Source organism: Symphodus melops, assembly GCF_947650265.1.
Source record: "Symphodus melops genome assembly, chromosome: 18".
Classification (NCBI taxonomy): Eukaryota; Metazoa; Chordata; class Actinopteri; order Labriformes; family Labridae; genus Symphodus; species Symphodus melops.
Window position 1 is genome coordinate 20,285,931 of NC_136708.1, and position 9,076 is coordinate 20,295,006.

Genomic DNA, 9,076 nt, shown 5'->3' on the forward strand with positions numbered 1-9,076 from the left:
TGATGAAGGACACAAGGTAAATGTTGAGAGACGCTGATGGCTTGAACGAAGCAGTGGAGCATTTTGCTCTTACCTTCCTTTATGAGTTAGACTTTAACAAAAAGAAAAGAAAAACAGACGTTTCAACATGGATCAATGCCATGATCCCAGTTTTTGTTCGTTCATGAATGTTAGCCGTGCATCAGTCTGACAATAAGTGTGTTTGAAAAAACTGCTTTTTCCCTCTGGATTAACTTGTCCATTCACAACCTGTTTTATATCAAAGTCTCAGTGTGTAAGTGAACATTCGTTTACTGTACAGCAAATTCATTGGTCCTCCAAATGTCCCTGAATTAGCAGAGAAAAAAAACAATAATTCATTCGATGTTTTGTTTTTTCTTTTTACTTAAAATTATATAAACTCTATTAGAGTAATCTCTATTCACACATTCTAGTAAAGCAAAAGCGAAATTGTTTCTGTATGCCAGATTGAAGCCTCGGTGTGATTTACTATTTGGAGGGAAACTGAGACCTTGCAGAAAAAGATGAGCGTGTGCTCCACCAGAGGGATGGACTGAAATTTGCTCTAGTTTGATCAAAACTAAAGATAGCTAAACAAGACTAAACTATGCAGCGAACAGAAAAGGACGTTTTGGCTGAAGGTGGTTTATGCCCAAAGAGATCACCATCAGTCCCAGAGGCTTGTATCGTCATCAGACATTCGCATATGAGCTCAAAGTTTGTGTTTTGAGTTACACAACAAGTGCAGAAATATCGAAACTCGTGCAAGAAAAAATTCTTGCAAAAGTAGTGCGCGATAATAAATAGTTCAAATGAGGAAATTGTTGTCTTTTTTGCTTAAAAACCGAGTTTACATCAATGTCACCTGAATATCTGTGCTTATTTACAGCTTTCATATGACTCCTTGTGTAACTGCACTCAGGCAAACTAAAGTAAAGGCTCTCACAGTATGCATGCTTTACATTGCTCTGCTGGAATACAACAGTGACAGCAGTGTCGACACCTCATATAGAAAAGTTAATCCTCCAGCTGATGTTCTGGTTTGCTTTTGTAGGTCATGTTTAGGTGTCAGTGTTAAATTGGGACTGTTTCGAAACAAGTTCAAAGCTCCTGAGACGAGGTTCACGGGTGGAGTCTGGGAGCTTTATAACGAGCTTAGCATTTAGACAAGACAGTGAGAGGAGGAAGGCTGTTTTTAAACCTCCTACTACACCAGTAGTTTGTGCTGATTTGGTCCAAATGCAGTAAGCAGAAAATACCCTGATGTACTGATTTAGGAAAAATTCACAGTATGCATCAGTCCCCTCTCCCTCGTGTACTGTTTCCCACAATGCAAAGTGCCAGGTCAGCTACAGCCATCTGTCACAGGGGAAATAATCACAATCACACCAACACCACACAAAGACAACAGCTATGATCTGTTTTTCATTCTCAAAATCATCATAATTAAAATGTATGACTTGTCAGATTTGTGGAGAAGGTAAGTGGACGCTACACTGTTGATAACGCTTGATGTCCAAAGATCGGAAACCAGCTGACATATAACCATCGACTGGAAGTAATACATGTTGAACTCAATATGCATAGGCAGTTTAGAAAAAAGCCTAAGCTTTATCTTAAGGTTCAGTGATTTTGTTTTTTTCATTCATTGAACATAAATGGTTGTGAAAACACTTAGCTTATATATTTGCCAAGCGAGCTGAACAGCTGTGTTTCCAGCGTTAATGCTAAACTATCCTCACTTAAGATGTACTTAAAGCCTCATTAACTTTATTGTATTTTCTTTTTTTGATGTTATACTAATCTAAAACAGCAGCTTGACACTGCCAGCAGCTGTTGTTTAGACAGGAGGTCTGCCAAGTGATAAACTCCTGGGTTCAACTTACTGTGTCAAGTATTTCAATATGCTCTGACTTTCACCGTATACAGCTGTGCCAAGATAATTGTTCATGTTTGGACTTTTATCATCAATACAAAACAAAAGCTATCAGTCTCAGACAAATACATGATTCTGCCAACTAAGATTTAAAAGCTGCACTTCTGCTCTTAATGTCCCTGCAGATATGTTCAGCTGCATTTTTATTTATACAACCTCATGTCATAACCTCCTTCAGGCATTGTTTCAAGCCGTGACTGATAATCACATTATATAACATGCTAACATTTTTGCTTGTAATTAAAGTTGCACGAGTCTGAACTTTCACCAAGACGTTGTTGCAACAGGTTGCGCAAAACCATCATATCACTTTGTTATACCATCACAGGTTTGCTGTGAGGTTTCAGGAAGAATTAACAAAACAAATTATCCGGCTGCTGCAGCCGTTGAGCAGTTCAGTGGAAGTTCAGAGATTTAATCCGATCCTGAGGCGGGAAATAAGAGAGTAACAACAATACGGGACGCGCTGCAGAATGACTGCGTTACATACGGGAGCTCACAGGAATGTAGAGACTGCTGACGTGTGTGCACTGGTGCAACGTGGATGCAGCCCAGGTCTGAAGTGTGGAGCAGGTTCACAGGAATAAGATGAGGCACCTGAGGGTGAGCCCTTATTGACACGGCCTGAACTGATAATCAACTTTTTTTTTTTTATTTATTTGTAATTCAGTCTGAGGTTTTCAAGACTATTCTGAGCATCTTTAAAACCTTAAAGTTCAAAGAAATGAAAAGAACTAATCTTTGTAGCTTCTGACCATCATGAAGAAACATTTCCACCTTCATTTCATAACTCATCAAAGGTTGCTACTCCATCCATTACCAGCCGACATGTAGCTATGCAGCTCCGAAATTACCACTCAGTGATATCAATCAAGAGCATGAGAGTAGATAACTTATTTCATCTCTTCGGCTCATTTTACCTGATGCATTTTCAAAGGCATAAATCTTTAAATCACCGCTCTTTTACTATTGTATATTAATTATTGACACAAAAAAATATACTGCACATTAGCCTCTTTACAACTGAAATGTTAATGATTGTTAATATTTATTACATGTTGTTGTCTCGCTTGCAGAATCTAAACTACCACATATGATTATGTACAGTGGCTCAAACTGGAGAAAAAAACAGACAATATCTAAGATCTTACCCATAGCCTTGACCCCAATCATGTTAAGTAAACTACTAAACTATGTTACTATAATTTCTATAATGCCAATGATATCTACGGCGAGCCTAATAACCTTGAAAATAATCTCCAGGGCCGAAGGGTAACAGAGCTGACTGATAAACGGGGAGATTACTGTAACTGTTAACCCTCATTTGGGTTGTTGTGAAAGTTTCTCTGTTCTTCTTTCTGCTTCACATTCCAGACATACTTTCTGCAAGACTTTGTCCCATTTCCCAAAGCATCTGTCAGTCTGCACGGAGGCCCCACATGTCCCCACTCAACACCGAACAGCACACTGGCTGCAGCAGCAGGAAACACGGACGGAGCAGCTGCGTCGGAGGCCCCGTGGCCCGACAGGTCCTCCCTCGGTCCCATCACGTGAGAGACCATCAGATCACAGAGAGATGAGCGTTTGGTAACGTGTGGAAGAAGAGCCATCAAGGCAAAGACTGAAACAGAAACAGAGGAGTCTATTTCTGTCTGCGACACATGTGGGTCAAGTTTAAAGGGAACTGAATGAGAGCTAAAAATAAATGCAAAATGTCTGCTGACTCACGACATCCACATGTTTACAAAGTGAACTCACAAGAGTTTTAAAATTTACTGGAAAACGATGCTCTGAGTCACTTCTGGCCCGAGTTTGAGAGAATGAAACTTGAACGATTTGGAGGGACAATTATACCAACCCTCATGTGTTCCAGAGGTCAACATAGTTTGATACATGTTTTAGAGAAATGTACAGCTCGGTACTTTGGATCCTGTAAGATTAGTTTTTGAGCTTTTTGCCTCTATTTGACAGGAGAGTGGACAGAGTAGTAAAATGTAAAGAGAGAGAGAGAGAGAGAGAGAGCGAGCAGGGAGTGACATGCAGGAGGAGCCTATGGTCTGACTTGAACCTGAGCCGCCTGCTTGAAGGACTTTAGCTTCTGTGCATGGGACACAAAATTGCCGCTAGGCCATCTGCACTCAGGAGAGCTTGATTCTTATGAGATTCGGACAAAACCACGAGACAAAAATAAACACAAAGGGTATTCATTGTGTGCTGTTGTGCAAGGCAGTTGAGCTTCATCCACGGTTAACCTTACTTTAAGTAAACGTCTCAGTTACAGTCAGCTAATTTGATTATGTGAATGTCTGTCTGCGTCGGCCTTGGTTTTTTTTTTTTTTAAGTGTTTACTCTATGGTTCAAAACACTTCCTGTAAAAGTTCGACTCACTTGTCGAAGTGCTGGTTTATACAGCATGTCTGTCTAAATTAAAAGGAGCCCAAAAATAAAGACTTGTAGCCTGTCATCTCATGAAACAGCCACTGACCACCAGAAAAGCGAACACACAAACAGAATTCAGATGTTTACACGCGCTGCTATCACTCCATCATCCCTGGCTCTAAGCTTCTGAAGTCTACGAGCGACTCTGATTGTCGTTTAAAAAAAAAAAAAAAAGTATACCCTTCGCCTTGCAGCTTTTGGTGCTATCTCCCTGAAACCAAACAAGATTGTGTGCACCTGCAGCATGTCGAGGCAGCCGTTCCCAAACAAAACCCAAACTCTGTCAACAGCGGGTGAGTCAGCTGGCAACCAACAAGTCCTCAGACAACCCTAACCCAAACAACTGGCCGGATTATCGCAACCCAGCGTGAACCTCCACCTAAACTGATGCATCAAACTGCAAATGTTCTGTGGAGAATATTACATAAGCTGCTGCCGATGAAACTGGGATGGTGGTTTATGAATCATGAATCTTAAAGGAGCAGTTGGACATATTGAGAAATAGGCTTTTTGTTATTTCGGAGAGAGTTTCTGTCAAGTTGCCTGGTTACCAATGTAAATACATGATGTGACACTTGACCAATCAAAATAATGCGATCTGTAAATTCAACTAGGGAGTTTTTTTATTGATAGACAAACGAAACCATGATCCATTAGATTGACTTTTTCTGTTTAGTAATTAATCATGCCGACAACCGCTGCCACGGGGGAGGTGTCAGATGAAGTGAACAGCATGTTGAAGATGTTATTTATTTTGGGGCTTTTCACCTTTAGTGGATAGAGAAGAAAGCAGGGAGAGCGAGAGAGAGAGAGAGAGAGAGAGAGAGAGAGAGAGGGGAATGACATGCGGGGAATGAGCCACAGGCCAGGCTCGAACCCAGACTGCCTTCATGTAACCTCTGCAGGCCACCTGCACCCGAGACGCAGTAAACAAAACAAAGATCCACAGTGTGAGAGGTTTGACCGTTAAGAGGAAGCTGGATGAGTTACTGAAACATGTACAGATGCATCTGATGTGATCTACTTACTACCTTTTAATCTTAAAATACAACATAATGTTCATGATGTGGAAATCTCTTCAACACTGAATGCTTATCAAGCGGAGGCCCCGGACCCCAAAATCCCGACATCTACACAAGAGGTGTAATCCTCATCGTTCTGCATAACTTTATATTTAAAATACCAATCACAAAATGTCAACACAGACTTAAATGACAGTGATTGTTTCATCTGTGGGACCCTGTCCCTCAACCTCCACAGGGGACTCTGACCCGTCAAGCTTTTTACGAGGGTTATTTGGGACCGCCATTGAGGCCGTGATGACTTTCCCAGCAGGGACACGGCCTCTGGGGGTTAAAAGGGAGGAGCTGGAGGAAAACGGGGTCGACCTCAGACTTCTTCTGCTCTGAAAAGCCTCAAACTGACCCGTGTTTACAAGCTGCTGGGGAAAAAAAACAAAAAAAACGTAATGGCCAACCACTGAGAACCAACACTTTAGGGAAGAGAGCGATCAAAAGGAGGCTCTTAAAACTGCTGAAGAGGGTGCGAGGTCATGTCAGGCGACTTGGCTATGAATGTAAAAAAAAAGAAAGGAGTAGGAACTCTCGATTAGCAGTGTGACGTTAACTCTCACTGTTTGTTGAATGGATGATTGTGCTGCTGAGTATCTTGCAGGTGTGACAGTAAATCTGACAGCTGCGACTTACAGAGACTTCTACTGTACCAGCTGCCTCTTCACATGTGCTACAGGGAGCAGCTGTGAACCCATCTTGTGACTCTTTGACATAAAGCTGACTTTAGATTAAGACGCTTCAGCGAGTTATCACTCTGGAAGTTGATCTCAAGTACAAGCAAAAATGTTCATCTCTGCTGTTTGGATTCTGTGAAACAGTTCAATATTGAAAGAGCCTTGCTTTGTAGTAATCGTCTGACACCACACGCAGTACCCAAACACGTCTCTTTTCTTGATTACAATGTAAAATAAAAAGAGTTTCTTGTCAGCTTGTAAACACTGAGCAGCATGTTCCATAATACTGAGCTTGTTTCTCTGAATGTAGAATACACAGTGGAGGGATGAGGAGGGTTATCGTTTTTAAAGGAGGATACAGTAGTGTCAGTCTAAATATGAAAAACAAAACAACAGACATTTAAAGCTCTACTAGCGCCCCCATGAGCTCACAGTGGAAAACATAAACCACATTTAAAACATGCAAATTCTAAATTACATCTTATGGAGTAAATACAAGCGTTGAAGTTACGATATAGAAAATAATGTTATCTTCTAAATGATTGGGAAATGATAGTAATTGGGTCTTTTGTTTTCTTTGTAGGGTGATCGTACTTAAACGATGCATGCAGAAACTCTTTGATGCAGAGATAAATTATGCAGAAAACAAAGTATTTAAGGCTGTAAAACATAAAAAATGTTTCACCTTGATTAATCACAAAATTTAAATAGTTAATCGCAATTAATCACATGTAAGAATTTCCATTACTTTGCATTTAAAAATAAAAACAGTCAGGCTTTTATTTTGAATGTTTGTACTGTGTGAAGGTGAACTGAACCTTTGCTTTTATTTTGAAATAAAGAAAGGAACTTCTGGTAGATTGATTCTCATGTTAATAAATTAACCACAGATTAAATTAAAGATATCAAAAAAGGAACATTGACAAAGTGAAGTGTTTTGATGTCGTGAGGTGGATCTGACTCTGGAGTGTTGTTCCCTTTCATCACTGCGACTGCAGGGAGACACTGCGGAGGCTCATCGACAATCATCTATTATCCCGTCGCAGGTGCCTGGAGTCTGAAAGTTATTGGGTTAAATATGGACTGGTCATCAATCACAGGGGTGTCATAGAGAGACAAACAAGCAGTCACACTCACAACTTCACCTACACACAAACATGTTAACCAAACGTGCACGTCTTGAGGCAGAACCAGCCAATCCACACATGCATGTTGGAGGACATGCAAAGACGGTGGGTTTGATTAAGGATCCTTCTTGCTAACCACTGTACCATATTAGACAACGGTTCAGCTGGAACCAAAAAGAGAAGCGCTCTGTTTAACCCTCTCAGGCCCACGATGTCTCTAAACCATCAGGCACTCTGCTCAGGAAGAGTCCAGAGTCTCTGACTGACTGACAAGAAATTCACTTAAACACCAAACAAACCAGCGAAAGAACTGAAGCTGATTTCTCATGCCAGCTGAAGGAGCATTTATCTGGAAACAAGTGTCACAAAAATGGAACAATTTTTTTTTTTGCTTTTTAAATGTCTGACAGTTTATTTAGTGATAACATCAGAGACTGCTGGCACTGCTCTGTCTACCTCTCAGTCTGAGCTTCGCTGAGAGGCAGCGACAGATAAGTCGACGAGCAGCCTGGCTGATGATCAACACCGATAGTAAACTCTCAGCAAGATACTGACAAACTGTCAAAACAACAAGTACAGAGGTCTGCTGGAGAACTGCTTCCCCTGCCTCTGCTATTTTAAGGTTGATAATGGCCTCTGCTTCCACTCGTATGAGACGCACGGAAAACAATTATGCTATGAAAAATATGATCACACTGCCTCACCCAACATCAAGGTGACTGAAGGCCTAAGCCGATACACAATGAAGGAAACAAACCTGTTGAGCCGGGAAGAAGTGATGTGCTATAAATCACCTGCATTTCTTCACTTTGCAAAACATTTAATTAAGGCGCTGACGTCAGCTGACTGGCAGTGTCTACAAATTGAATATTTAGCTGTATCTACCTCGCACACAAACTCAGTGCAGGCCACATAAAGCCACGAAATACCTTTTCTTTATTTTCTCTCTTTTCTTCGTTTTAACTCAGACGGGCGAGCGAGATAAGTCCTTATGACTTTCACACTTTCCACTGACCCCTGCATCCAGCTCTCAGACCACACAGGTCACCAGCAGCAGGATCGAACCACCAACAATGAGGGAACAAGACAGTGACTGATTTATCCTAATAGCATCAGAACATTACAATTAAAAGTATATTAATAATCCAGGAGTCCAATAAATATGTACACCAAGATTTAGTAGCGCTCTTCTGGTTCAAACTTGTATATCGCAGCAATAAAGCCAAGTCTTATTCATGAAGATCAATCACAACTTTGTCTTGATGTTTCTTTAAGTTGCCACCCCTCATGCTGAACTCATTCAGACATGAACAGGAAGAGCCTCTCTTTAAATAATGCTGAATGATAATTCAATAACAACAGAGTGCAGGAAAAGACGAAGTGATGCCGTCCTTTAACTGCATCAGCTCAAGGTTGCACAGTTCACCTGTGCCAGTTGTTCCAATGCCAGCTTCGAATACATAACCCACTGGCACCGTGTCAGAGGTTTGGCAGACAGAGAGTCATAAATCGTTGCCTCGACTTGGCGGAGGGACAAAACCGATCAGCGTGTTGACAGCAGACATCTTGCTGGTTGTTAACAAGTTTAGAGTCTAACCAATTTATCGTTGAGTCACTGTTATCGGCAAATATAGACCTGTTGGAGATTTTGGATATGGCAGTGCCAGTAAACGGTTCAGTGGCGGGAATTTTTTTTTGAAATTCTTTGTGTTAAATTGACAGCTATTTGTAATGTAGTTTCATCCATCTGAAGGTGGTACTGGTGTTGTTAAAAAACTAAAACAGATTGATTGAATTGAATTTGACATCTGCTGAATGTTATTATGC